This window comes from Leuciscus leuciscus (assembly GCF_965113295.1).
Source record: "Leuciscus leuciscus genome assembly, contig: SUPER_11_unloc_2, whole genome shotgun sequence".
NCBI lineage: Eukaryota > Metazoa > Chordata > Actinopteri > Cypriniformes > Leuciscidae > Leuciscus > Leuciscus leuciscus.
The window spans coordinates 708,461-736,181 of NW_028118545.1; the positions used below are offsets into that span (position 1 = coordinate 708,461).

General features: G+C 39.5%; 1 pseudogene across 1 annotated transcript; it reads left to right on the plus strand.

The window, feature by feature from the left end:
- The first annotated feature begins 1,008 nt into the window (after positions 1-1,008).
- Positions 1,009-27,721, plus strand: LOC309510136 (NLR family CARD domain-containing protein 3-like; annotated as a pseudogene). Its single transcript, XR_014211758.1, has 10 exons — positions 1,009-1,108; positions 1,290-1,403; positions 2,850-2,963; positions 4,283-4,390; positions 4,476-6,268; positions 6,860-6,894; positions 7,065-7,188; positions 7,241-7,325; positions 16,791-16,954; positions 27,547-27,721. The product of XR_014211758.1 is annotated as an NLR family CARD domain-containing protein 3-like (transcript).

Below are 27,721 nucleotides of genomic sequence, written 5' to 3' on the forward strand. Positions count from 1 at the left end.
AATAGGGGTGCACTATCTAAGCTTTCACATTGCCTTTTAAGTCTAGTAATTTACATAATCATAGCAGACGCTTTTGTCCAAAGCAGCTTTAAAAGTGAGGAAAACAACGAAACCGTTATAAAGATAAAATAATAATAGGCTACATAGATACGTTTCAACCGTTTTTAGAAACACACACACACACACACACACACACACACACAGAGTGTGAGCAATGTTCTTATTGGGTGTTTACGCGTTTGTCACAGAAACGATAAATATTTAATCATAATCACGACAAATATTAGAGAAAAATACAATATGATGTATGCCAGAATCTTGCGCATCAAAACAAACTTGTCCTTCCTCCATCACGGTTGAACTCGCACTAGATCCAGCAAGGGTGAGCTCGAGCTCTAGCTCCTCCCATTTGGCTCTGCATCGAGCACCATCTCACCCGCCTATTACGTCTCGTCTTTCCATTGGACTGGTTATACACGTGCTTCACGACGCAATCACGCAGGGCGTTCCCACCGCGTCTCGACAGCTGGAGTTCCCTTGAAAGGGAATCTGATGTTTCGCCATGTAATCAGACAGTCGATTCCTAAATTCCGATAACAAAATATTAGTAAGTATTTCACAGAAACTTTTATAAAACCGTAGACAGGAATGTGTGTACTAGCTACTTGATGGAAAAGATGGAGGAGTTTGTGAATCGGTTGGATATCTAACGTTAGACTAAATTTGGATCAAGGGGACTTTTTATGTCTTGAGGCCCTTTACAGGTGACGTCCACATTAATACTTTTTTTCTGAAAGGACGTGTTTGACATTTTTCATCCTGTAGTAAAGGAACGGGGTTTCTTTTGTGTATCGTGCTGTAAGTTAGGCTATGTGATGATTTTTCAAATTACCTTTTTGAGTGAACGCATCGATGTCATCATCTATTACCTCCAACTCTCATGATCAGATCAATGATAAAGATGTTTAATTAAGTTTAATTACTTTAGTTTTGTGTTTGTTCGTCATTTACATCCAGAGTCAGTGGAGATCAGACTGTTTCAACTGTTCAGTTTCATCATGGATGACAGACAAACATCCAGAGTTGAAGATTTTTCTCCAGTTTGCAGGTACTTTAAATTAATACATTAAATAACCCTTTATAGACCCATAATAAAAGAGATGTCTGTTTTAAATGAATTTCTTGAAAACAATGTCTAAACCCTCCTCAAGTGCTTTTCATCCAAACAGTATGAAAATCTTACATATTATGATTATCATCAAAAACTAATTAAATCTGTTCTGTTATAGTTCAGTTCAGCAGGAGAGATCAGAACCAGCGCCCAGCTGTGTGTCTTTGAGGAGTGACGGGTCTATGGATTATCCAATACATTTTAAGAATGACAATACACAGACTGATCTCAGGTAGGCTACAACATTTCTTAAAGACATGATTAACATTTTAATATTATGGTGTTTTGTATTTTGTATTTATGATATTCATAATAGACATTGTCTTCACCTGATGCAAGAGAGACATAATCTATGAGTGTTCCAATTTCATGGCTTGGAATCAGATAAATAGCATTTTATTGAAAGAGATGCTTATATTATTTGAAACACCCAGCTTTTGTGGACATTTTAAATGGACTGCAGTCCTTTTTGTTGGTACCTGGGCGTTGTGGAATTGCAGGTAATGTGCAGCAGTGCTGCTGTGGCCTTACATGTATATTCAGAGCTCAAAAAAATACCCTATTCTATATTCTGACCTCAAACCCATTATAACCTCCTCCAAAATGACTCCTCCAAAAATGACCAACAGATGGTATCAATGTAATACAATTAAAGGGGTCATATGACGGTTCTAAAAAGAACATTATTTTGTGTATTTGGTGTAATGCAATGTGTTTATGCGGCTTTAGGTTAAAAAACAAACATACTCATTATTCTACACATACTGTACATTATTGTTGCTTCTCTATGCCCCGCCTTTCTGAAATGCGTTGATTTTTACAAAGCTCATCGTTCTGAAAAGCGCGGCGTGCTCTGATTGGCCAGCTAGCCAGTACATTGTGATTGGCCCGATAACCTTAAAGGGGTGGTATAATGCTCTTTTCACAAGATGTAAAATAAGTCTTTGATGTCCCCAGTGTGTGTATGTGAAGTTTTAGCTCAAAATACCCCACAGATATTTTATATCCTTTTACCTCACACAGACATGCACTGAAAATGTCAATGTTTATGTTCAAACCAGAGTCAGACAATAATGGAGAGACTCAAGAAGTGACAACATGTAGAATGCAACAGTACATTTCTGAATGGTTAGTTGATGAATTTAGGTAGCTTATGTGTTATCTTCTATTCATTGATTAGCATTTTTTAAGGACTTCGTCTTCAACATTACACACTAACTAAAGTTAAAAAAGTGAAATCATAATCAACCACCCCTTCAAGCGTGTGACGGAAATGTCTCGCCCCTTACCATATTTGGAACATCAGCTCCAGAAGCAATAAAGGCATGTGATCATGTCAGAACTACCTTATCAATTCGAGATCGATTCTGATCCGGAAAATGCAGATGTCCAAGATGAGCGATCATCTTTGCATGGCGGCGCTGGCGGCAACAATAATACAGCGAGAACAAAAGTTACAACATTGTTTCTACTCAGACAATTCATGGGACCATATCATCTGAACATATTTCCAAATGAAATAACCTTTTATAGGCCCATAATAAAAGAGATGTCTGTTTTAAATGAATTTCTTGAAAACAATGTCTAAACCCTCCTCAAGTGCTTTTCATCCAAACAGTATGAAGATCTTGCATATGATGATTATCATCAAAAACTAATTAAATCTGTTCTGTTATAGTTCAGTTCAGCAGGAGAGATCAGAACCAGCGCCCAGCTGTGTGTCTTTGAGGAGTGACGGGTCTATGGGTCATCCAATAGATTTTAAGAATGACGATACACAGACTGATCTCAGGTAGGCTATAACATTTCTTAAAGACATTTAAATATTTGAATGAAAGAGATTTTTGAATAGTCAGTAGCAAATTCTTAAAATATAAAAAAAACATACTTACAGGCTGTGTGTGAGTCAGAAGCGCCAGAATGTACAAGCAAATATGGAATTGCCCCACTTTTTAGAATCAGCTTTGTGCACGGCCTGCCTTGTACTCTCGCAGGGTCTGGAAACAGTCCTCTGAAAATTGCGCATCACACAGTCGAATATTTTAGTTGTACTGTTCTGGAACAGTTGTAAATAAAGTTTAAGCATTGTTTTCTAATTGTGTCCTCTTTTGGAAGGCCAAACTCATTTAGTTTGGCTTTCGCAGCGAAAAACACAGTGTCTCCACGACATGGCGGCGCTGGCGGCAACAATAATACAGCGAGAACAAAAGTTACGCCTTCTTTCTTTGCGTATACATTTATTTATGAAACTCTGTCCCCACACACTGACCTAGATTTGTTGGGGCGAGTTTGAAAGAAGAGTTTTAGGAAGGCGTGGCTGAGCCTTTATAACTTTTATAAAGAATATCTCTTAAGGTTTTACACTTTGAGCTTTGTAACTCTGCAGATCTTATACTTGCACTAACAGCTACATATAACACACTAAAGAAAAAGGAAAACAAGAAATCGCATCATTTGACCTTTAAACTTTATGAAATTAATCCTGTTGTTGATAGAAAACATTGTTTCTACTCTGATAATCACTGGGACCAAATCATCTGCACATATTGCCAAATAGGCACAAGGTTTTGTTATCAGTTGAAGATCCTCCTTTATGCCTCTTATGACAGAGTCCACTATCTTTAAAGCAGATTTTAAAGGAATGCGATGGTTTTAACTCTTCTAGGACTCTGTTTTTATTCTGTTGATTCGTATTAATAGATTTTTTTTTTATTAAGTGAGGCTGAATTAGTTTAAAAACATTTGTAAATTTAGTTTTTAGTTTATTTCTCTTTTTATATTTTGCTACTTTTATTCTCACCATTAAAATAGCTCTGACAACTGACATGATGTTAAATTATAAGCAATCAATCAATAATATATTATTTTAATATAATATTTACAATATATAAAAAGCTTTCTCAAGCTAACACAAAGTTTGTCTTGACAAACGTTTTTTTTTTTTATAGTTTTTGTTTTTAGTATTATTACAGTTGTGGCCTTGAGCAGTTGATTTATTAATAAGTGCATTTACTTATTATCTGTTTTAGGAGGTTGACAGTGAATTATTAAGGTAATATAAAACAAATCCACCAAAATGTCTGATTCTTGATTCTCTTCATGATGTTTAAGGTCAATCCCACCACAAAGATCAACAGTAACAAAACCCGCCTGTAAGAAGAATGACCAGCCTATGAATCAACTACAGGACTTTAATGAAAGCAGGGATGCTAGTGTCAGGTAAAGTAAACAAACAGGTAAACAAATACAACATTTTACTCTATATATTTAACTTATGTAATACCATGTTATTTTAATTTTACAGCCATGAAGTCCTGAACACATTTAGATCAAAACTGATGGAGAAGTTTAAGCGTCTGAATGAGGGAACAGCAAAGCAGGGAAACCCAACACTCCTGAATGAGATCTACACAGAGCTCTACATCACAGAGGGTGACAGTGGAGAGATCTGTAATGAACATGAGGTGAGACAGATTGAGACACAATCCAGGAGAGCAGCAACAGAGGACAAACCCATCAAATGCAATGACATCTTTAAACCTTTACCTGGACAAAACAAACCCATCACAACTGTGCTGACAAAGGGAGTCGCTGGCATTGGAAAAACAGTCTCTGTGCAGAAGTTCATCCTAGACTGGGCTGAAGGCAAAGAGAATCAGGACGTCCAGCTCATATTTCCACTACCTTTCAGAGAGATCAATTTGATGAAGGGCGAAACATTCAGTCTTTCAGATCTTCTTCATGTGTTTTTCCCTGAAACAAAAGAAATGGAAATATCCAGTGACAAATATAAAGTGTTGTTCATCTTTGATGGTCTGGATGAGTGTCGTCTTCCCTTACATTTTCAAAGGAATGAGACTCTACGAGATGTAAACAAAAATAAATCAGTGGACGTACTGCTGACGAACCTCATTGCGGGGAATCTGCTTCCCTCTGCTCTGATCTGGATCACCTCTAGACCAGCAGCAGCCGATCTCGTCCCCTCTGAGTGTGTCCATCGAGTGACAGAGGTACGAGGCTTCAATGAGCCACAGAAGGAGGAATACTTCAGGAAGAGAATCAGTGATCAGAGTCTGGCCAATACTATCATCTCACACCTGAAGTCATCAAGGAGCCTCTACATCATGTGCCACATCCCAGTGTTCTGCTGGATCTCAGCCACTGTTCTAGAGAAGATGTTGAGTGAAGCAGAGAGTGGAGAGATTCCCAAGACTCTCACTCAAATGTACACACACTTCCTGATCCTTCAGTCCAACATCAAACAGGAGAAAGACTATGAGAAGAACCTGACAGATGAAGACATGATCCTCAAACTGGGAAAAGTGGCTTTTCAGCAGCTTGTGAAAGGCAATGTGATCTTCTATGAGAAAGACCTGAGAGAGAGTGTGACATTGATGTGACAGAAGCATCAGTGTACTCAGGATTGTGCATTCAGATCTTCAGAGAGGAGTCAGGCCTGTATCAGGCGAAAGTCTTCTGCTTTGTTCATCTGAGTGTTCAGGAACATCTAGCAGCTTTATATGTGCACCTCTGCTTCACAAACAACAACAGGAATGTATTTGACCCAGTCTCTGAACCAGATTTGTTGTTTGTATTAAAGGACTGGTTTCAAGTTAAGTTTAAACATGTTTCATTTTCTGAGCTCCATGAGAGAGCCGTGAATGAGGCTCTACAGAGTAAAAATGGGCATCTGGACCTTTTCCTGCGCTTCCTTCTGGGGTTGTCAGTGGAGTCTCATCAGATTCTCCTTCAGGGACTAATGACACTGAGAAGGAGTTCTGACAGCAATGAGAAAACAGTTGAGTACATCAAGAAGAAGATCAGGACCATTGACTCTCCAGAGAAATCCATCAATCTGTTCCACTGTCTGAATGAACTGGGCGACCAGTCACTAGTCGAGGAAATACAACAGTATCTGAAATCTGGAACAATAAGTGAAGCCAGACTCTCTTCATCTCAGTGGTCAGCTGTAGTTTTTGTGTTGTTGACATCAGAGAAGAGTCTGGAGAAGTTTGATATTAATACATTTGTTGGAGAAAACAATAAAGCTGAAAAACTGAAGGTTCTTCAGAAGCTGCTGCCCGTGATTAAAGTTCAGTAAGTATCAGTGAAAACTATCACTTTACTGTTAAAACAAAAGAAAATAAAAAGCTCATAAATCTAAGAAACATACAAACATTTATTGTATCAGTAATAGGAGCAATATGGCAGCATACTTGATTTTATTGTTTTTCTGATTTTTTAAAATCTATTTTATTGATGTGAATAATGACGGGGAGATGAGATTGGGAAACAATACAAGCTGACTCAAACTTGTGTTAAAGCACCTGACACCCAATGTCTTCAACATGAGGATTCATTTAAAACAAACAAGTTTAATGTTACAAATGATTTATAAAGTAGTTTTCCTGGCAACAACGGACAAAAAATTTAATATTCATATAGCATGTTTATTGGTTATTCACCTGCAAGGGAGGCCAAGAATTCTAGCCCAAGAATGCGGTCTTACATTTAGAGCAAAGCGAGGAGTTAGTTGGTTTAATTTTATGTTGTATATGTCGTGTCTGTTCAGAATCTTGTTCTTTTGCACACTGAGAGTTTGTTATCCTGAGTCCACACCATGTCCCATTTGTCTTTTATTCACACTTAACTCTCTCCAATTGTAATCTGTGACACCATTACCTCAAGGTTCCTGAGTAATTTTGAGACAATGCCATCCATTGGTGACCAAGTGCAGTGTTTTCTTTACTCCATCTACAAATTGTCTACTTTTTCTAAATTTTCTATTGCTTTTTGTTTTCAGTTCATAGTGTTTACCAAGTATGATTTTCATCTCTCTACAGTTTGAGTGATTGTGGAGTCACAGAGAAAGATTGTGCTGCTCTGACTTCAGCTCTGATATCAAACCCCTCACAACTGCGAGAACTGGATCTGAATAATAGAAAACTGCGAAATCCGGGTGTGAAGCTTCTCTCTGTTGTACTGAAGGAGCCTGACTGTAAACTGGAGAAACTCGGGTAAGATCATCTACGGTATATCATAGTCAGACATGTTATTGTCTTCTGTAAGACTAAATCAGGGTTCCACAAATCTGGCACTGGAGGGCCGCTGCCTTACTGAGTTTAGCTCAAACCCTGATAAAACTCTCCTTCCTGTAACTCTGAAGACATGGATTAGCTTGTTCAGGCGTCTTTAATTAGGGTTGGAGATAAACTCTGCAGGACAGCGGCACTTCAAAACCGGATTTGAGGAACCCTGGACTAAATGCTCTGATGTAAATTTTAGGGATACACTGCAGAAAATAAATTTCTTTCTCAGTATATTTGTTTTGTTTTCTTTTTTGTATTCTTAATTGAAGATAAATTTACTTGAGAAGCAAAATAACTTAAAATGTTAAGTCTTGTATACTGAAAAATTGCTTATGTATCTTGATTTAACAATTTTTAGATATTAGATATTTAGACTACGTCTGGATCGGATTCAGAACGATGATCAAAACACAGATGGAGTAGATAAAGTCCAGCAACACCCCCAAAGCTTCACAGTCCTATACCTCGTCCTGCGTCGACATTTCATTAAGTAACATTAGGCAGTTTTGATTTTACATTTGCGTCTGCTTACATACGTGACCCGTTCTGGCAAAATGAGTCGCAATGAGCAATTGTTCATGACTGAGCTACACCTGTTTGACTTTAATAGTCAAAGTCAATTTTGAGAAAAATCGAGTTAAAGTTTTCTGAAGGTTCCAAAACAAAATCATCTACCAACCATACCTTAAAATCTCGGGTAATAACACCACATTTGGCACACACCACCGAGTCAAAACCAAATATTTATAGGAACAATATATATTCAACTTTTTTCCCCCATGGTACCACAATTGTTTGATTAAAATTAATGAAAAAGACAGCCTATATATTCAGACCTACTGTACTGCACAGGTCTAATATAATGTTACACATCAGCTGTTTTTCCCCAACAGTTAACCAAATGTTCACTTAAAGGTATAGCGGAGGATCTTTCCAAATTTTAGATAAGACCCGCCCTCTCCACTTTTTGAAAAGTTTGATTGATTCACCAGAATGATTGACAATTAGGAGGACCAATAGTATAGGTTACCCACCAGGAAGTAAAACATCCTCCGCTATACCTTTAAGACATAGCAGATTATGTTTGCTTGAATACTCGCCAAGACAGATATTTTGAAACACTGTAATTCTGTGTAGGTATAAGAGTATATCGGGATCACGCGCTGTCTGAGGCGTCTTTGAGGCACGCTTCGGATGTGTCAGTCAATGTGAGTAAAATCATTTTGTTTAAATCAGTATGAGTTTGAAAATCACATTTCATTGGTTCAGACTCATGCCATCGAGAATTCGCTATTAATATTCACAAAGTTGGATTGCTACGTTTTAAAACAATACCAAACTTGTGCTGAGGGAAAGCACAGTCGTCGAGAAGCGAGCAGAGAAAACTGAATTTTTCATGGACAAAGGAAAACATACAAATAAAGATACTTTTAAATGTTTAATTGGTATTTTGACCCTTGGGATCACTAGATGAGGGCTTAATGAACTCATTTTTGTGAACACCTCAAATTCGACCATTTTGCCTGTAGCTCAGAATTATCCTGTACGCATTCTGACTCATTTTGCCAGCACGGGTCACATATGATATTGCATGTTTCTGCTTCTTCTTCGCCTGTGTTTTTATCAGGAGATTTAATACTTTTTCAAAAGTGAAAGATCTCAAACTAAACCGCCTTCAGTGATACATGTGTTAAATAGTTGTTGTTAAGTGTTAGCTTATTATATTTATGTTGAAATTTTATGGATTTAATTTTTACATTTTCCATAATCTGCCTGTAAATGTTTGTATCTCCCAGGATACGTTTCCCCTTTGGGAGTATAAATTAATTGGAAAAAAGAATGTTTGTTTGGCAATGCGTGTTACAACATTTGTAACACGTGTTACAACAACGTGTTACAACATCCTAGATATCCAAGATGGCGCCGCGGATGGCTGCCTCGGTGTGGAGCTCTCCAGTTATTGTGTTGTTTTTGTTGGTTTGTTCTGCGTTTAGTCATTCTTTTCCTATCAGTTTCACCAAAGACGAACTACTGGACATTAGGAAACACACACCAGACAACTTTTTCACAGATTTTGATTACTCAGACGTTTTACTGGACATTCTCGTCGGAGGGGCAGCGGTGTTGTTCAAACGCGCGGTCAGACGCAAACGCGGGAAGCGCGCTGGCGCGCTGGTTAAACTCCGCGAGCGCGGCCTCCGCACTGCACTCCCTAGTATTCATCTTGCGAATCTCCGATCTCTTCCTAACAAAATGGACGAACTTCTTCTCCTCACCCGCACTAACAAGGACTTTTTAAACTCCGCTGCTCTGTGCTTCACTGAAACCTGGCTGAGTGAAGCCATACCGGACAACGCACTACATCTGCCGGGCTTTCAGCTGTTCCGAGCGGATCGCATCGCGGAACTAACGGGGAAAACGAGAGGTGGTGGATTGTGTTTCTACATTAACGAAAGTTGGTGTTCAGATGTAACAACACTGAAGAAGATGTGCTCTCCTAATTTAGAGGCACATTTCATAAACTGTAAACCTTTCTACTCGCCGCGGGAGTTTTCCTCATTCATTCTCGCGAATGTTTACATTCCTCCAGACGCGTGTGTGAGCGCGGCGATACAACAGCTGGCTGAACATATAGCTGAAATGGAACAAAGGTACCCAGACTCTCTTTTAATCATTCTTGGGGATTTTAACAAAGCAAATCTCTCCCGTGAACTGCCAAAATACAGACAGCATGTTACATGTCCTACCAGAGACAGTAATATATTGGACCACTGTTACACCACGATAAAGAATGCGTATCACTCCGTCCCACGGGCAGCTTTGGGGCTCTCTGATCATTGTTTGGTTCATCTTATACCGACCTACAGGCAGAAACTGAAATCAGCTAAACCTGTAATAAGGACTGTAAAAAGATGGACCAACGAAGCAGAGCAGGATCTACAGGCCTGCTTCGATTGCACTGATTGGACTGTTTTTGAAGCTGCAGCCACCGATCTGGATGAGCTCACAGATACTGTAACATCATATATCAGTTTCTGTGAGGATACATGCATTCCTACCAGGACATTCTTATCATTCACTAATGATAAACCATGGTTTACTGGGAAACTCAAACAGCTTCGTCATGCCAAAGAGGATGCTTACAGAAGTGGGGATAAAATCTTGTATAACCAGGCCAGAAACAGACTGACAAAGGAGATCAGAGTTGCTAAAAGAAGCTACTCTGAAAAGCTGAAAACCCAGTTTTCAGCCAACGACCCGGCATCAGTCTGGAGAGGCCTGAGGAACATCACCAACTACAAATCACCATCCCCCCGATCTGTGGAGAATCAACAACTGGCTGACACTCTCAATGCATTCTATTGCAGGTTTGAGAAGCCCAGACTCACACCTCACACCCGCTCTGATGTGCACTTCACACATCCACCATCACCTCCTGCAACCCCTCTCCTCCCCCCTTCTGCCATCCAACCTGAGCTTAAGGTCTGTGTGGAGGACGTGAGCCGAGTCTTCAAAAAACAGAAGACTAGGAAAGCTTCAGGCCCAGACGGCATCTCATCTGCTTGTCTAAAAGCCTGCGCTGACCAACTGGCCCCAGTCTTCACGCAGATCTTCAACAGATCATTGGAGCAGTGTGAAGTTCCCTGCTGCTTCAAACGCTCCACTATCATTCCGGTTCCCAAAAAACCTAAAATCACTGGACTTAATGACTACAGACCTGTCGCTCTCACGTCTGTGGTCATGAAGTCGTTTGAAAGACTGGTGTTGGCCTATCTGAAGGACATCACTGGACCCCTTCTGGATCCCTTTCAGTTTGCTTACAGAGCAAACAGGTCTGTGGATGATGCAGTCAACATGGGACTGCACTATATCCTGCAACATCTTGACAGACCTGGGACTTATGCACGGATCTTATTTGTGGACTTCAGTTCGGCCTTCAATACCATCATCCCTGATCTTCTCACAGCCAAACTGACTCAGCTCTCCATGCCATCCTCAATCTGTCAGTGGATCTCCAGCTTCCTGACCGACCGGCAGCAGCGAGTGAGACTGGGGAAGCTCACATCCAGGACCCTCACCATCAGCACTGGCGCCCCCCAAGGGTGCGTTCTCTCCCCACTGCTCTTCTCCCTGTACACTAATGACTGCACTTCTAAAGACCCCTCTGTCAAGCTCCTGAAATTTGCAGACGACACCACCGTCATCGGTCTCATCCAAAATGGTGACGAGTCTGCTTACAGACTGGGGGTTGAACAGCTGGCTGTCTGGTGCAGCTATAACAACCTTGAGCTGAACACGCTCAAAACAGTGGAGATGATTGTGGATTTCAGGAGAAAATCCCCAGCACTCCCCCCTCTCACCATCATGAACAGCACTGTGGAAGCAGTGGAGTCATTCAGGTTCCTGGGCTCTACCATCTCTCAGGACCTGAAGTGGGCAAATCACATTGACTCCATTGTGAAAAAGGCCCAGCAGAGACTGTACTTCCTTCGCCAGCTGAAGAAGTTCAATCTGCCACAGGAGCTGCTGATCCAGTTCTACTCAGCCGTCATTGAGTCTGTTTTAAGCACTTCCATCACTGTCTGGTTTGGTTCAGCTACCAAATCGGACATCAGGAGACTACAACGGACAGTCCGGACAGCAGAGAGGATTATTGGTGCCCCCCTGCCAACCCCCCAGGACCTGTACTCTTCCAGAGTGAGGAAGAGAGCAGGTAAAATCATCACAGACTCCACTCACCCTGGACACCCCCTGTTTGAACTGTTACCGTCAGGACGGCGACACAGATCACTGGCCACAAGAACATCCAGGCACAGGAACAGTTTCTTTCCACAGGCCATTTCCCTTCTGAACACTTAACATGCCCCCCAAGGCATATGCCTGTAAGTGCAATACTCCCACTGTCTAGTGCAATATTCTCTTAACTCAGGTGATATTTATATTTATATTATTCATACTACTCAAAATACTGTAAATATGTTCATAATCTGTAACATGCACTAGACTCCCACTGTCTAGTGTAATATTCTTTAACTCAGGTGATATTTATATTTATATTATTCATACTTCTCAAAATACTGTAAATATGTTCATAATCTGTAAATGTTTATTCAGACTAAACCCAACTGTGACCCCTTTTTTTTTATTTATTTTTTTTATACTATTTTTATTTTATTTTTTTTAAACATATTTTATTCTTAGAATTTGTATTACTATGTTTCTTGTTGTATTTGTATTTGTATTTGTATTTGTATATGTGCACTGGAAGCTTCAGTACCAAGAAAAATTCCTTGTGGGTGCAAGCACACTTGGCAATAAAGCTCTTTCTGATTCTGATTCTGATTCTGATTTTAATAACAATTTTAAAACATGTATTCTCTCATAACTTTAAATATTCTTTGTTAAATTCGGTCGAACAATGCCTGTTTATGAATATATTAGCCTACTGTATCATATTTAATATGCAAATTTCTAGGGCCTATGAATGATCAATATGACCAAAACTTTGCTGAGAAACATCGTGTACACAGTCTTCTTCATGCCTTCTGTCCTCTGATTGATAGTTTATACTTAAACAAAAACAAAATTCAAGTAAAGTCCTTTTGCTCAGAAAGTTTTTATTTTTATAAATGTAAATGTAAGAAACATTTATTAGACTGAAGCAACTGGGGTTTATTGATATTAATAAACCATTTTTTTTATGTTAAAAATTGCATATATGATCCATAAAAGCCGTGTGTGTGTGTAATGTGATACTCAACAAAAAACAGATGCTAACTTGTATATGCATGCATGTGTGTTTTTTTGTTGAGTATCATATTTATACATCGCTTTTATGGCTCATACTGTCAGAAACACAGGGTTAGGACTAGTGTGAAAACTTGAACACAGTCAAAAGGTGAACCCAAATGCAGAAAACCAGATGACAGTTCTGGGAAATATCTTCAAATCTTGTATTTGATGAAAAGGAACGTCCAAACTTTCCTAGGATAAATCCAAAAAGTAAACTCCAAAAAACTTCCACAAATAGATTGACAACAGTTCCAAAAAGTAAATCCAAAAAGTCCACAAAGTAAATCTAGAAGGAATTTGAAAAAAAGTTCACAAAAAGATCTGTGAGTACTCCAAAATTTCAAAGAGCAAAAGTTTAGATAACTCCAAAAGAGTTTAGATAACTCCAAAAGAGGCACAGCAAGAGAATGACCTAGACTTGGTCATGGCACTGGAAACACTGAGCAAAGTACTCAGGAGAAGGGTGACTTAAATACACAAACAGGGAACAAGGCACAGGAGACATAATGACAGAGACTGAAAACCAATAAGAGACACAATGAACATATATAATCTATGTGGCCAAACATAAGTCTAAAACCTTGACACCGGTGTTGTGCCTGAACGCGTTCATTGAACGATAGATAGTTCATGAACTCGTTCATATTTTGGGCGAACGTGAACTGAACGTACTCTGTTACTGCCTGATGAACGTTACTGTGAACTCGTTCATTCTGGTGTCTGTGAACGGCACGCTCTCTCAGTTTAACTTCGTTCAAAAGGGTGCAAGATTTCTATAGAAATGTATTCGTCCCGTTCGGAACCTCCGTTGTCCCGTTTATTGACGCTGATCTAACCACTGATGTATGACTGAATCTGATACAACAGCAACACTTGATCACGACACCGGTTATCATCCAATCACAGTCCACACTCACGCGCATCAGACCCAGAGATCAGACCATACGAATAACAAACTCTAAATTGAGAATTAATTATTATTTTGGGACAAATCATTGTTTGATTTGCGCACAGAATCCTCCGCTGTCTGAAATCCCTTTCACTGTCCGACTGGGTTTTGATTTCGGCAAATCAGTTTTAACGAATTCAAACAACGTGATTATTGTGAGTCCAACATACATCCAGCCACGCAAGAAAGCATCAAATCATCCTGAGGGAATAATATACTGATGTGATTTGCTGACCAAGAAACATTTATACATTAATTATTATTAATGTAAAAAAAAAGAAAGAAAAAAAAATCTGGATTCTTTGATAAATAAAAGGTTCAAAGTAAATTTATCCGAAATAAAAAAACGTAGCATTATAAATGTACTTGCTGAATAAAAGTAGGCTATTAATTTCTTTAAAAGTAGTGTATAATTACAAAAGCTTTCTATTTCAGATAAATGCTATTATTTTGAACTATGGTTTGTGTGTAATATGACTTTAATCAAAACAAATGTGTTGTCTGAAAACCTTTTAAACGCATACGAACCTGAAATGACATATAGGCCTTAGGGGTGTGAACCGACACTGGTCTCACGGTTCGGTTCGATTATGATTATTATGTCATCGATCCGGTTCAATTCGATATCACGATGCACCGCATCCTCAATTTTAAATTTTACTTCAAAAGTGATGTGTGCGCGCATGTGCTCGCCTGTTCAGGAAGTTGCAGTGACAGAAACAGTGACATTCCAGTTTAAGTTTCAAGGGATTAAAACTTGTTTATGACACTAAGAAAAGGAAAATCTGTCAAATAAATTTTGTTTTAAAGAAATGTTCATTTAAAAGCAGCGCTCATTAATCAGTGTATTATGTTACTTACCATTAAAGATGACCGTCGCCGTCACCATCAACCGTCGCCGAGTCCGCTGTTAAAAGTGATGATCATCCATTTATAATCACGCGTAACAACACAGAATAATTGTAATTTGACCATCGGGTGCGGATACTTAAATCAGAGAAAGTTATTGGGGCGGGTGGGTGATTTGTTTTTGGCTGCGGATTCGGGTTACGGAGCTCATCCACTTACTCTAAAGCAGTCAGACTCTGCCGGGCGTTCACAGCTCGGGGTGAAAACGGCTAACGTGGTTTATCAAGTTAGTGGTATTACCTCCTGCATATTCTATTTGTGCGTGACATGAGCGTACACAGCGCGTGTCTTCTGCAGGTCGTGCTTACCACGTTGTTCATAAAAGCCGAAATGTGCCCAGATGTTGGCTTTTAAAGTAGTTGGAGCATTTTTAATTTTCTCTCACTCGCGTCTCACCTCCCTCTGCCATTGTATGCTACCGCAACAAAGCACGTACGCGACAAATGACGTAAGAAAAGCGTCAGTACATTATAACCGGTTATGGTCTATTACTGAACCGATACCGAATCGTCCTCGTCTGCATCGCGATGCATCGTAGAAACGATTAATTTTGACACCCCTAATAGGCCTACTGTGTTATGTTGGCCTAGCCTATAGCCTACAAATATTTTTGAGTGTCCCTCATTTTCCTGTAAAGAACCATGCACGATTGTCCCGCATTTGTTTAGTTGGCAACCCTACCCTCAATGCTATGTAAAACCTGGTTGGATAAGGATTTTCAAATTGGATATGAAGATGAAATCTGACGCATAGTTTCAGTGTTAAAACTGATAACATAATTGCTGTCTGTGGTTTTATATGGGCTGTGGCAATAATTTTGAAAAATAATAGCTCGCACAACATATGGAAAAAAAGAACTGAACTAGTTCATTTTTTGGAACTGTGAACTTTAGTTCAAAATTTTGAAGTTTGAACTATGAACTGAACTAGTTCATTTAAAAAATTGTTAACTGAACTTTGAACTAGTTCATGTAGAAAGTGAACTTTCCCAACACTGCCTGACACATATATGCAATTCAATGCAAATCAATAATAATTAAGAGATGGAAAATGTTCCCCAAAAGCCTGTTGTGTCATATTTGACATTTATATTAACATGAAAAAATGTCAAAAGAATTAAATTTTTAACATTAACAAATGGTGAACAATCAATAAACCCAGTTTCTTCAGTCCAGTAAATGTTTCTTACATTAATTTATAAAAATCATGAATCATTAATAAATCATTTCTCAGCAAAAAATACTTTATTTGATAAAAAAAAGTATAAACTATCAATCAGAGGACAGATGGCATGAAGTAGATTGTGTGCAAGAGCAAAACAGAGAGGCAGAAGGTAGCATTAGGAAGACAGAAACAATCACTGCATATCCAGTAAAACCTCATGGTATGTTCACTGTCAGCAACAGTGTTGTCATAATTATCAATTTAGGTTTGACCATATTGATTTCACTTTATTTTAATGGTCCCTTGAACACATTCTGTTGACTATCAGTACAGTTGCACATGTCTACTAACTCCCATTGGAGTGTTAATAGATTTATTAGTAGACTAGTAGGGTTAGGGTTAGAATAAGTTGGCATGTAGTTACAAAGTTACTTATAGTCAGTAGTTAACCTACCATACTCTTGTGTGCTTTCATCTTCACGATGAGTCTGTCACAGAGAAGAGGTGTAGTTGTGTTTGAGCTCATTTAGAACTGTTGGATTTATGAAGCACATGTGTTGAAAGCTTTTTGAATTTCTTTATTATTTTTTTTATGACTGATAAATCTCCAATTGAAATTTAGACATATTTAATAGTCTGTGTAGAATTGTGGCTTGTACGTGTTGATCTGAACTGAGAGAGTGAAGAGTGTGTCATTGTTCTCTACAGGTTGAGGGATTGTGGAGTCACAGATGAAGGTTGTTCTGCTCTGGCTTCAGCTCTGAGATCAAACCCCTCACACCTGAGAGAACTGGATCTGTCTGTGAATAAACTAGGAGATTCAGTTCATCTGCTCTCTGCTGTACTGGAGGATCCTCACTGTAAACTGGACACACTGAGGTAAGTTTGTCTCTCTGATAGTCACACATGTCTTTGTCCTCAGTAAGAATTTTAGGACTAAAATTAGCTTGTAAAATGTTCTGTAAACACTAAATCTCAGCACAGAAATCACAGGTGTACACAAATGTCTAATCTCATGATCTGGTATTAGTGTTCATTTTTACATTCTTTTTAAAATATATCCTTTCAATTTAGTGAGTATTTCATTATATTCATTATGTTCAATAATTTTAATTTATTTATTTAATAATTTAATAACAATAATCTGATCCTATAGTTCCCCCGGCACTGCACAGTCCTTAATCGTTGAAGTTTCTGCTTTGAACGGCTCTTTCCGTGGCTACAAAAATAAATAAATTCAAAGTAGCTTTTCAAACACTACTAATGTACTAATATGAAAGATAATAAGCAAAAGAAATGTAATAACTTCATGCTGATCTTCATTATCTTATATGCAGGGAAAACACCTGAACTTCTGCGGAGCAGTAATGAATAAAGTAACATGGTCAGCGCCGCGCTGGTGAGATTAGTTTGCGCTGTCCATTCGGTTTCGCTAGCAAACACGTCCTCCCTGCGATGTCGAGTCGGTCACACAGCTCGGTCCATTGAGCCGCACCGATGATGTCAGCACGGCATGAGCTCTGTAACACCGCTCCGTTTCGTCCCACTGTTGGTGTGTTTGGCTTCCCATACAACTCGTTACAACTAACAGACATTGCTTAAAAGAGTTTGTGAGACGCGCCAAATTAAACAGAAGTGCGGACACACAACTTCCTTTTCAAGGGAAATTAGCCATCATCAACTACCGAAATCTCTTCTTATTTCAGTAATGCGTATGAATGAATTTCACCAAGGTTGATCAATGTTTTTTGTTTCACTAGTGTTGAGGCTTTTCAATAATTGTTTCCTATACGGCCCTTCATACTGGTGGTTTCATATTTGTCTCCTCCAAAGTTTCAGACAAGAATGAACATTGATCTAGTTCATTTGTACAGTATGGTGCACTGGCAGAATAGTTTTGTATAATTAGTGTAGAAATATGTGAAATGCTTATAAATCATTAAATGTTTAAGTTTTATAGGCCCCATTATTACACATTTTTCAAGTGTCCAGACATATATTGTTATCCATTTAATATGAAGAGACAATTTTATTAGTCTTTTTCATTATAATATATATTATAACATTTCTAAAGACACTTATTTACTGTTGTGGTAATAAACACATATGTGTTAAACTGTAAGCATGAAGTTCTAAGGCAACGCAAATAATAGAAATAAATGATAAACATGAAAATGGTCTTGATATAAAAGCTTCAGGTCAGGGGCATTCAGTCCGTATACTGTACGCTGTGAATGCTCTGCAGACCCAAGCCATTTAAGAGAATGAGTTTGTGGACTCGCAAATTAATATTAACACTATAAATATGACTATAAATTCCCTTGTCGGTTGAGGTGTAAAATAAAGCTTACATAATAAAAGTCCGTCATTTATTTATTTGCCATTCAACAATTTTTTTCCAAATAAGTGCCAGTTATAAAGTAAATAAAATTAATACATTATTAGTTAACTGTGTGATTTGTATATGTAAATTTCTGAAATACATAACTTGCACACAGTCACCTCTGATAACAGATCACTCTAAATTGTAATGTAGATGTGCATTTTCTGTAAAACTGCTTTGAAACAATATGTATTGTGAAAAGCGCTATACAAATAAAATGTGAAATTAATGGAAAAGTTATGGAGGGTTTTGGGTAAGTGTATCCACAACGCTGGCGTTATTATGCATCATCATCATTGTTTTGCGTTCTATGGAAGCATATGGGTAGCAATATTCAATTTGAAATGTAATTTGTAAAATGGCAATGCATTTCTGTATTTAAATTTACGTTTTCCATTACATTTGTGCAACGTTTGGTGCAAAATTAAAATTAAAATTCAATTATATTATTTACATTTGCCATTTCATACACTAGTTTTAATATGTAAATTGAATACATATTTTAACATATTTTAAGTTTGCAGTGGCTTCATAAATTTATGAAAAATATAAAAAAACAAAGTACATTTCTTTGTTCTTCATTTTCTAGAACTAGTTTAAGAATCTTGCTGTATTTATATGTAATTAATTAAGAGAAAGTACACCGCCATCTTATTCTGACGAAAGTGACTTGAACGCACTGCCGTCGTAAACACGACTTCCCAGGAGGACTTATAGATGATGATGTCACCGGGGGGGCCAACTTCACACAGTGATTGACAGGGTGGGAGGGGGCGGGGCCAACTTCACGCAGTGATTGACAGGGGGGGAGGGGGCGGGGCCAACTTCACACAAGGCTTGTTCGACTTCATGCAGGTCTGCGCAGACCGATCGGCGGCTGACTTGAAGCAGTGCATGCCGGTTAGAAATTTTGTCCGACTTGATAAAGTGCCGACGCCATGTGACTGTGACGTATGCCATCAAAGTACCGCGAGAGCGATTCGAGAGTAGCCGGAGAACTCAGCCAGCGCAGCTTCTCAAGAGCGGCTGCTCGAGCTCTGATGACAACACAGCTGTTCCACGATTGGCCGGATTCACCGCATGACAACGATCACGTGTGTTTCGTGTTTATTCGAAAACCTTTAGTTCCTCTAAAGCTCACAAATCAGTTTTTTATAACAGTAAACACTCTTTTCATGTAGTTGCGATGTTATATTGTGTCATGTTTATCAAATTAAAACTGATTAAAAAACGTAGACTCCACTTCATTGATAGAAGTTTATGTTGAACTTTATTCTTGTTCAAACAGACGCTGTATGAAGCAGTACATAAAGTATTGAATGAAAATGTCTCTGAAACATCTGTGTATTATTTGGCAAATATTGAATTTATTTCACTTCAGCTGTGGTAAAGTATGCAAACACCACGTGAGCGGTCACTACGGGAACCAGAAAGTGTCCGACTTCACGTGTCCATTTGCAGCTCCTCCCCGCCTGCACTCGACTACTCTCAAGAACCCTGTAGCACGATGACGTAGCTGGATCAGATCCAACACGTACTGGACGCTGTTACGCGCATGCGCGGTGGTGTGTTTGGTGACGTCATATATGCATGCGCACTAGAAGAGAGTTGATCAGTGCTGAATTTTTTTTTTTTTTGCTTGTCCTGCAGACACTGAACAGCAAATTAAGAGGAACCTTATGTACAGATCACTGTGGAAAAATTTGCCATTAACGAAGGAACTCTTACCAGACAAAATATCTTAAACCATTTTTTTTCTTTCTTTTTTTTGGACATCTGACAAGATTTCTTTTCTTGATGCTGTTATTATTTTTGCGTTTTCCCTTGAATGTGTACTGGTATGTTAAGTTGTTTACAGACCATATTTTATTGTAGCTTTAGGATTAACATTACAGAGACAATTACTTGACTAATTTTTGCTTCCACTCAACAGCAAATATGACCTGAATAAAATAAAATGGCTTAATTTTAAAATGTTCTGTATACACGTATAAAAAAATAAAATAATACTTGCGGTGACCACATGCTATTAATCCATCAAATTTAGGTTTAAAATCATGTGATTTAAAATGTTGTAAAATGTACTATTTTGTAGAGAGAAACTAGGATAACTTAAGCATCACATTTATGTAAATAATTATTCATCAATAATTACTTATTACTATTTATCAGTACTACTACTACACAGGTTAGAACGGTTAGATGGGGCGGGGCCAACTTCACTTCCGGCGCTGCACTGTGGCGACGAGTGCCTACAGCACGTCTGAAATGTTTGTTTGTTTTATGGGTTATATGTAAGCGTTTTTCATCACATAAACCTCGAATTACACGCTTTGAAAGTTTGGTTGTTAAGTCAGAAGCGAGCCAACAAAGTCAAGATGCGTTTTGTTACGCAGTTTTTGTCTATCGTCCTGGCGATTCACCTGTTGCTGTTAACAGTCCTTTCACTGAGTCGGGGAAGCTATGCATCGGCCGCCGCCACAACATATGGGATTTTACATTATACCCGGGATCAACTCTGGCAACTAAGGGATCTGCATAGCGGAAACTTTCCAGTCGATCTGCCAGATGAGTGTACACGGACATCCACATCACCGAGGAAAAGAGGCCGGCGAGGAGGCGTACGGCGTAGAGTTCGCACACGGGGGAGCAAGCCACCTCTACCTACGGTCATCCTGGCTAACAACCGCTCCTTGGTGAAGCAACTTACGGAGCTACGGAACGCTGTGAGGAACCTCTCAGAGTATCGGGAAAGTTGTCTGTTGTGCTTCACGGAAACATGGCTTAAAGACACGACTGATAACTCAACACTCAGGATCACAGGGTTTAGCGACCCGATTAGACTGGACCGTGATGCACAGGTAACCGGCAAAAGAATGGGAGGGGGGGTGTGTGTTTATATAAATGAGCGATGGTGTAAAAACTACACAGTAAGAGACTCCCATTGCTCGGAGGATATTGAGCTATTGTCGCTGTCGGTAAGACCTTACTATCTACCTAGGGAATTTGGTCAGGTGTTTGTCACTGTGGTATATATTCATCCCCGCGCTAATACTAAGGTCGCGGCAAATAGGATATACGACACAATGGCTAAACTAGAAAACATGGCACCTGATGCACCGAAGTTTGTGCTCGGAGACTTTAAAGGGTTAGTTCACCCAAAAATGAAAATTCTGTTAGTAATTACTCACCCTCATGTTGTTCCAACCGCGTAAGACCTTCGTTCATCTTCGGAACACAAATTAAGATATTTTTGATGAAATCTGAGAGCTGATAACTTCTCCGTAGGCTGCTAGGTGGCCCAAACTTGCTGGCCCAGAAAAGTTATTAAAGAGATCGTTAATATAGTCCACGTGACTACAGTGGCTCAATATATCAAGCGACGAGAATACTTTTTGTGCGCAAAAACAAACAAAAATAACGACTTTATTCCACTATTCATTTCCTTTTCTCTGGGCCTCGTAAGTGTTTTTGCGCAGCGCGTCTGTGTTACACGTCACCACGTAGGCTCACTATTGGACTAGTTGGTTCGCGTAGTGTTTTTGCGCTGCGCGTCACACACATGACCAGCGTCGGCCAATAGTGAGCCTACGTGGTGACGTGTAACACAGACGTGCAGCGCAAAAACACTACGCGAACCAACTAGTGGCCCAGAGAGAAGGAAATGAATAGTGGAATAAAGTCGTTATTTTTGTTTGTTTTTGCACACAAAAAGTATTCTCGTCGCTTGATATATTGAGCCACTGTAGTCACTTGGACTATATTAACGATCTCTTTAATAACTTTTCTGGGCCAGCAAGTTTGGGCCACCTAGCAGCCTACCGAGAAGTGATCAGCTCTCAGATTTCATCAAAAATATCTTAATTTGTGTTCCGAAGATGAACGAAGGTCTTACGCGGTTGGAACAACATGAGGGTGAGTAATTACTGACAGAATTTTCATTTTTGGGTGAACTAACCCTTTAATGGATGCTCAATCAAAAGCGTATTGCCCAATTACTATCAATACGTCGAATGCCCGACAAGGAGGGATAAAACACTCGATCTATGCTTTGGGAATATTAAAGACGCTTATAAGGGCTATGCAAAACCACCCCTCGGAGACTCGGATCACAATGCAATCCAGCTTGTCCCGCAGTATAAACAAAAGCTCAAGACCAGCAGACCAGCAAACCGGAGATAAAGACAGTTAAACAGTGGACTAATGAGTCTGTTGAACGCCTTCGAGGCTGTTTTGATTGTACTGTGTGGGACATTTTCGTGCACACTAGTAAGAATTTGGAAGAGTTGACTTTAGTGGTGACTGACTATATTCGGTTCTGTGTGGACTGTATAATCCCAGAAAAAACTTTTAGGGTATTTCCAAATGACAAACCCTGGGTAAATAAAGAATTAAAAGTTGCACTGCACAGGAAAAGGAGAGCTTTTGAGCAGGGAGACAGGCTTAAAATGAAAGCAATTCAGAAGGAGATTAGACAGATAACAAATGACTGTAAACAGAAATATAAACGGCAGATTGAGGTGAAAATGAGGGGGAATAACCTGAAACATGCATGGCAAGGGATGTATACAATGATAGGGAAGGAAGAGAAGAAAAGCCACATAGATGCAAATGGAGATGATCAAGCATTTGCAAATGAACTGAATGGTTTTTATGCACGGTTCGAAACATCAGACTTTCTCCTGGAGCGTGATGCCATTAGACAGCAGTTACAGTATGGTACTCCTCCAACTATTACAGCGGATGAGGTGCGTAGAGTTTTTAATAAAATTGATTCTAAAAAAGCACCAGGCCCAGATCAAATAAGTGGTAGGGTTTTGCAAATGTGTAGTGAACAACTTAGCCTCATTTTCTGCCAGCTTTTTCAAAAGTCATTAGATACACATTACATTCCTAAAGCCTGGAGGTCCTCGCTCATAGTACCAGTACCTAAGGTAGCAAGACCAGCTGATTTAAATGATTATTGTCCAGTCGCCCTAACATCAATCGTGGTGAAGAGCCTAGAGAGAATTGTTCTGAGACATATTCTAAATGATGTGCAATGTAATATCGACCCTTTACAGTTTGCCTATAGAAACAAGCGGAGCACAGATGATGCCCTTCTGTATATGCTCCATAATATCTATTGCCATCTGGATAAGCCCAAACGATATGTCCGGGTTCTCTTTATAGATTTTTCCTCCGCCTTCAACACCATCAGGCCGCACATTATGATGGAGAGGCTGGGGCAGTTAGGGGTAAATCCTAACATTATAAGGTGGGTTGAGTCCTTTCTGACGGAGAGAACACAGTGTGTTAGGGTAAATGAGGCTGTGTCCTCCCCGATTATGACCAATACAGGATCCCCACAGGGCAGTGTCATCTCACCAGTATTGTTCACTCTTTACACTAATGAGTGTAGAAGTAATACACCTGAGCATCTTACAATAAAATTTGCAGATGATACAGCAATAGTGGGGTTAATACAGAATAGTGATGAGACCAACTACAGGGCCTGGGTGGATCAATTTGCAGATTGGTGTAGGTCCAGCTATCTTCATCTAAATATAAAGAAAACAAAGGAAATAATAATAGATTACAGAATTGGGAGCCAGCCCCATCAGTGTTTGGTTATAAATGAAGAGGATGTTGCGATTGTAGCCGAGTACAAGTACTTAGGGACAATAATAGATAATAAGTTGCAATGGAACAGTTATACTATAAAAAGGGGCTGCAGAGGCTGCATTTTATGCGGAGACTAAGACAATTTAGAGTGGATAGTGATATGATGTTACTTTTTTATCACTCATTTGTGGAGAGCATTCTACTTTTTTGTTGTGTTGCCTGGTATTTCTCTTTGTCAGTGACCAATAAAAACAGACTGAGCAAGATAGTTAACTTGGCTAGCAAGGTTGCAGGGAAAAAACTAGACAGTATGGCTATTACCTGTGAAAGAAGGGTGTTGAAGAAAGGTCAAGCAATTAATAGAGATATGTCACACCCCCTACACCAGGCATATGAGGTGTTGCCATCAGGGAGGAGGATTAGGTTACCCTCTTTCAAAACTAATCGAGCCAGTAAGTCATTCATTCCAACTACATTACACTTATGAATAAGAACTTACCTGCAGGACAGCACTTTAAATAGCACCATGCACTTTCTTTCCAGCTTGACTGTTACAGTATGCACAACTGCACTTTATTATCCTAGTTATGTGTAGTGGGGTTTGAGTCTTCTGTCCTGATGTTGTGTATGGGTGTGGGTGTGGTAGGGTGGGGGTGTTTGGGGAGAGGGAAATGTTGTTGTATATTTTGTTTGGAATTCTGTCTTGTCAACTGTCTTGTTGTCTTATGTATAAATGTATCAGACGTACTGTATGGCAGGGGTTCCCAACCTTTTTTTGTCTGAGACCCCCTTTTACCCAAGAAAATATTTTAGGGCCCCCCTTCACATTTAATTATATTATCGCTCTTGTAAGCTTGCAGCAAGGATGACAAAATATGTTGTTTTCAAATAAACGGTATGTTTACTATAAACAGATATGTTTATGCACAAATAATAGCCTATAATATTGAAAATACAATAACAAAAACATTAGTAGGCCCTTTGTAATTTAAAAATGTAAGCCTAGGAGTAGCCTATAAATTTGCCCTATTTTAAATGCAATAACAAAAATATCAGTATTCACACTTGTGTGTAGGTAAAAAAAGAATGAATATAGGCTATTACTAAATGACTTCTGTCTGGGGCCTCAATACTTGCATGTTATTTGTGAGGCTTTATCAATGTGAGACTTTATTTTTGAGGCTTTTGGCGCTATAGCGAGTGATAATAAACTTGTGTTTATTAACAGAATAATGCGTCTTTCGGAAGAACATTGTAGCCGGAACTACTTCTCTCTCTGTGTGCGTCTATGACGAGTCACGCAGGTACTGGGCTACTCCGCAGCGGCAGCGATCCGAACCAGGGTAAAATAGTCCCTATGTAATCACTTATTATAGGTGTACCATAGTGATTCAGGATAAGACAAAAACACTGCAAAATGGATTCATGATGAACTCGCTCATTATATAAATTTTGAACAGAAAAAAAGTTAAGGACTTTTATTTAATGCAAATTGCTCAAAACTTTTCAAAATATGACGCGACCCCCCACAGAGCTCGGTGAGGCCCCCTTGTGGGCCGCGACCCCCCTGTTGGAAACCGATGCTGTATGGTGTAGAACAAATTTCCGAAAGGATAAATAAATCTCTCTCTCTTCACACAGTGATTGACAGGGAGGGAGGGGGCGGGGCCAACTTCACACAGTCATTGACAGGGAGGGAGGGGGCGGGGCCAACTTCACGCAGTGATTGACGGCGGAATGCATTTTCAATTTGCACATTGAATTTTGCTTCATTCATTGCGGGACATTTACCGTATTTTCCGCACTATAAGGCGCACCGGATTATAAGGCGCACCTTCAATGAATGGCCTATTTTAGAACTGTTTTCATATATAGGGCGCACCGGATTATAAGGCACATAGAATAGAAGATACTGCAGTCAAACGTTTGACTGGGTTTGCGTTATGCAGTGGTCACCAACCTTTTCAAGCCTAAGATCACATCCAAAGTCCAAATGTAAACCAAGATCTACCACTTGCAAAAAAATATGAAAAAACAAGTGGCTGAGCTGTAAAACCTTGTTTATACTCGACGCGTCCGCATGAGCGCGAAGGTAATAAAAAACTAATATCCGTCTGCTCGGGCAGATTCGGCTCAAAGTCGCGCATCTTCGGATGCGGAGGCGCGCGCGCGGCAAAATGACGTCATTGTGACAGCACGCGCGCCTCCGCATCCGAAGATGCACGACTTTGAGCCGAATCTGCCCGTGCAGACGGATATTAGTACATCTCATCACACCGGCACCCAGTTTGCGCGTCTAAATCAGTTGTATGGTCTGGTGTTCAGTCTAAAACAAAACAGTTGCGTCAAGTATAAATGCCTCGTCTGTTTGGGGAGGTGCGCGCGCAGTCAGCGGAGGCTCGCGCTCCGGTGCCAGGCGAAAGTATAAACAAGGTTTAAGTCAGCGGTTGTATTAATGTATATTGTATTAATATTAATGTATACAGACATTAATATAAGGCGCCAGATCCATATATAAGGCGCTCCGGATTATAAGGCGCACTGTCGTTTTTTGAAAAAATTAAAGGCTTTTAAGTGCGCCTTATAGTGCGGAAAATACGGTAATGAAAATGCAATCGCAAGTGTCTTAACTGTGGGTGTAAATGCAATTAAGAAAAATAACATTTGAATGATCATTTTGCTACATTATTTGTTTGAACATGTTAAACAGTGACTTTTTATCTCACAATTCTGACTGTTTTTCCCCTCAGAATTGCAAGGTATAAACTCGCAATTCGGACTTTTTCTTGCAATTGCTATTTATGTCACGCAATTGTGAGTTTGGCCCTGTCACAAATGGCACCCTAAACACTCGCGGTCTTCCTCTGAGTCCGCACTTTCCTGACGTAACGCCGCTTTGACTGTCGTGAACAAGTCTGCTGTGGAGCTCGCTTCAGTGCGCATTTAGAGCACATATCGACCGCAGAGGGGCGCTCGTGAGTACCCTTCTGAAACCTAAAACTACTAAATGGGACACCCTATGGACTTAATGGGCACGCAGAAGCCATTGTAAGTCTACTAGACTGAAAGTGAGGTGTGCCATTTAGGACAGGGCCTTTATATCTCGGTGAGTGGATTCTGACAAAATGAAACACCTCTGATTGGCCACTGCGTTCAATAGACCAACAAACATGACTGTGATTGGCTACATTACTCACCGCTGTAAAAACATTTGACGTTCTCCAGAGCTCAAACACAAAAACACACTTGAGAGTTTGCCAGTATGATATTATTACAGAATCATCTGAGGATGATCTTGCATTCGCTTGAGAGTGCTTATATTTAAATTTGACTTTGTGATGTTTTTTACTATTTTTTTAATTTAACAAATTATTTGTGATCAAGCATTAATTGGCGGACCCCCTGCAGTACGGCTGCGGACCCTTGTGTTAAACTGATCTGATCTGAACTGAGAGAGTGAAGAGTGTGTCATTGTTCTCTACAGGTTGAGGGATTGTGGAGTCACAGATGAAGGTTGTTCTGCTCTGGCTTCAGCTCTGAGATCAAACCCCTCACACCTGAGAGATCTGGATCTGTCTGTGAATAAACTAGGAGATTCAGTTCATCTGCTCTCTGCTGTACTGGAGGATCCTCACTGTAAACTGGAGAAACTGGGGTAA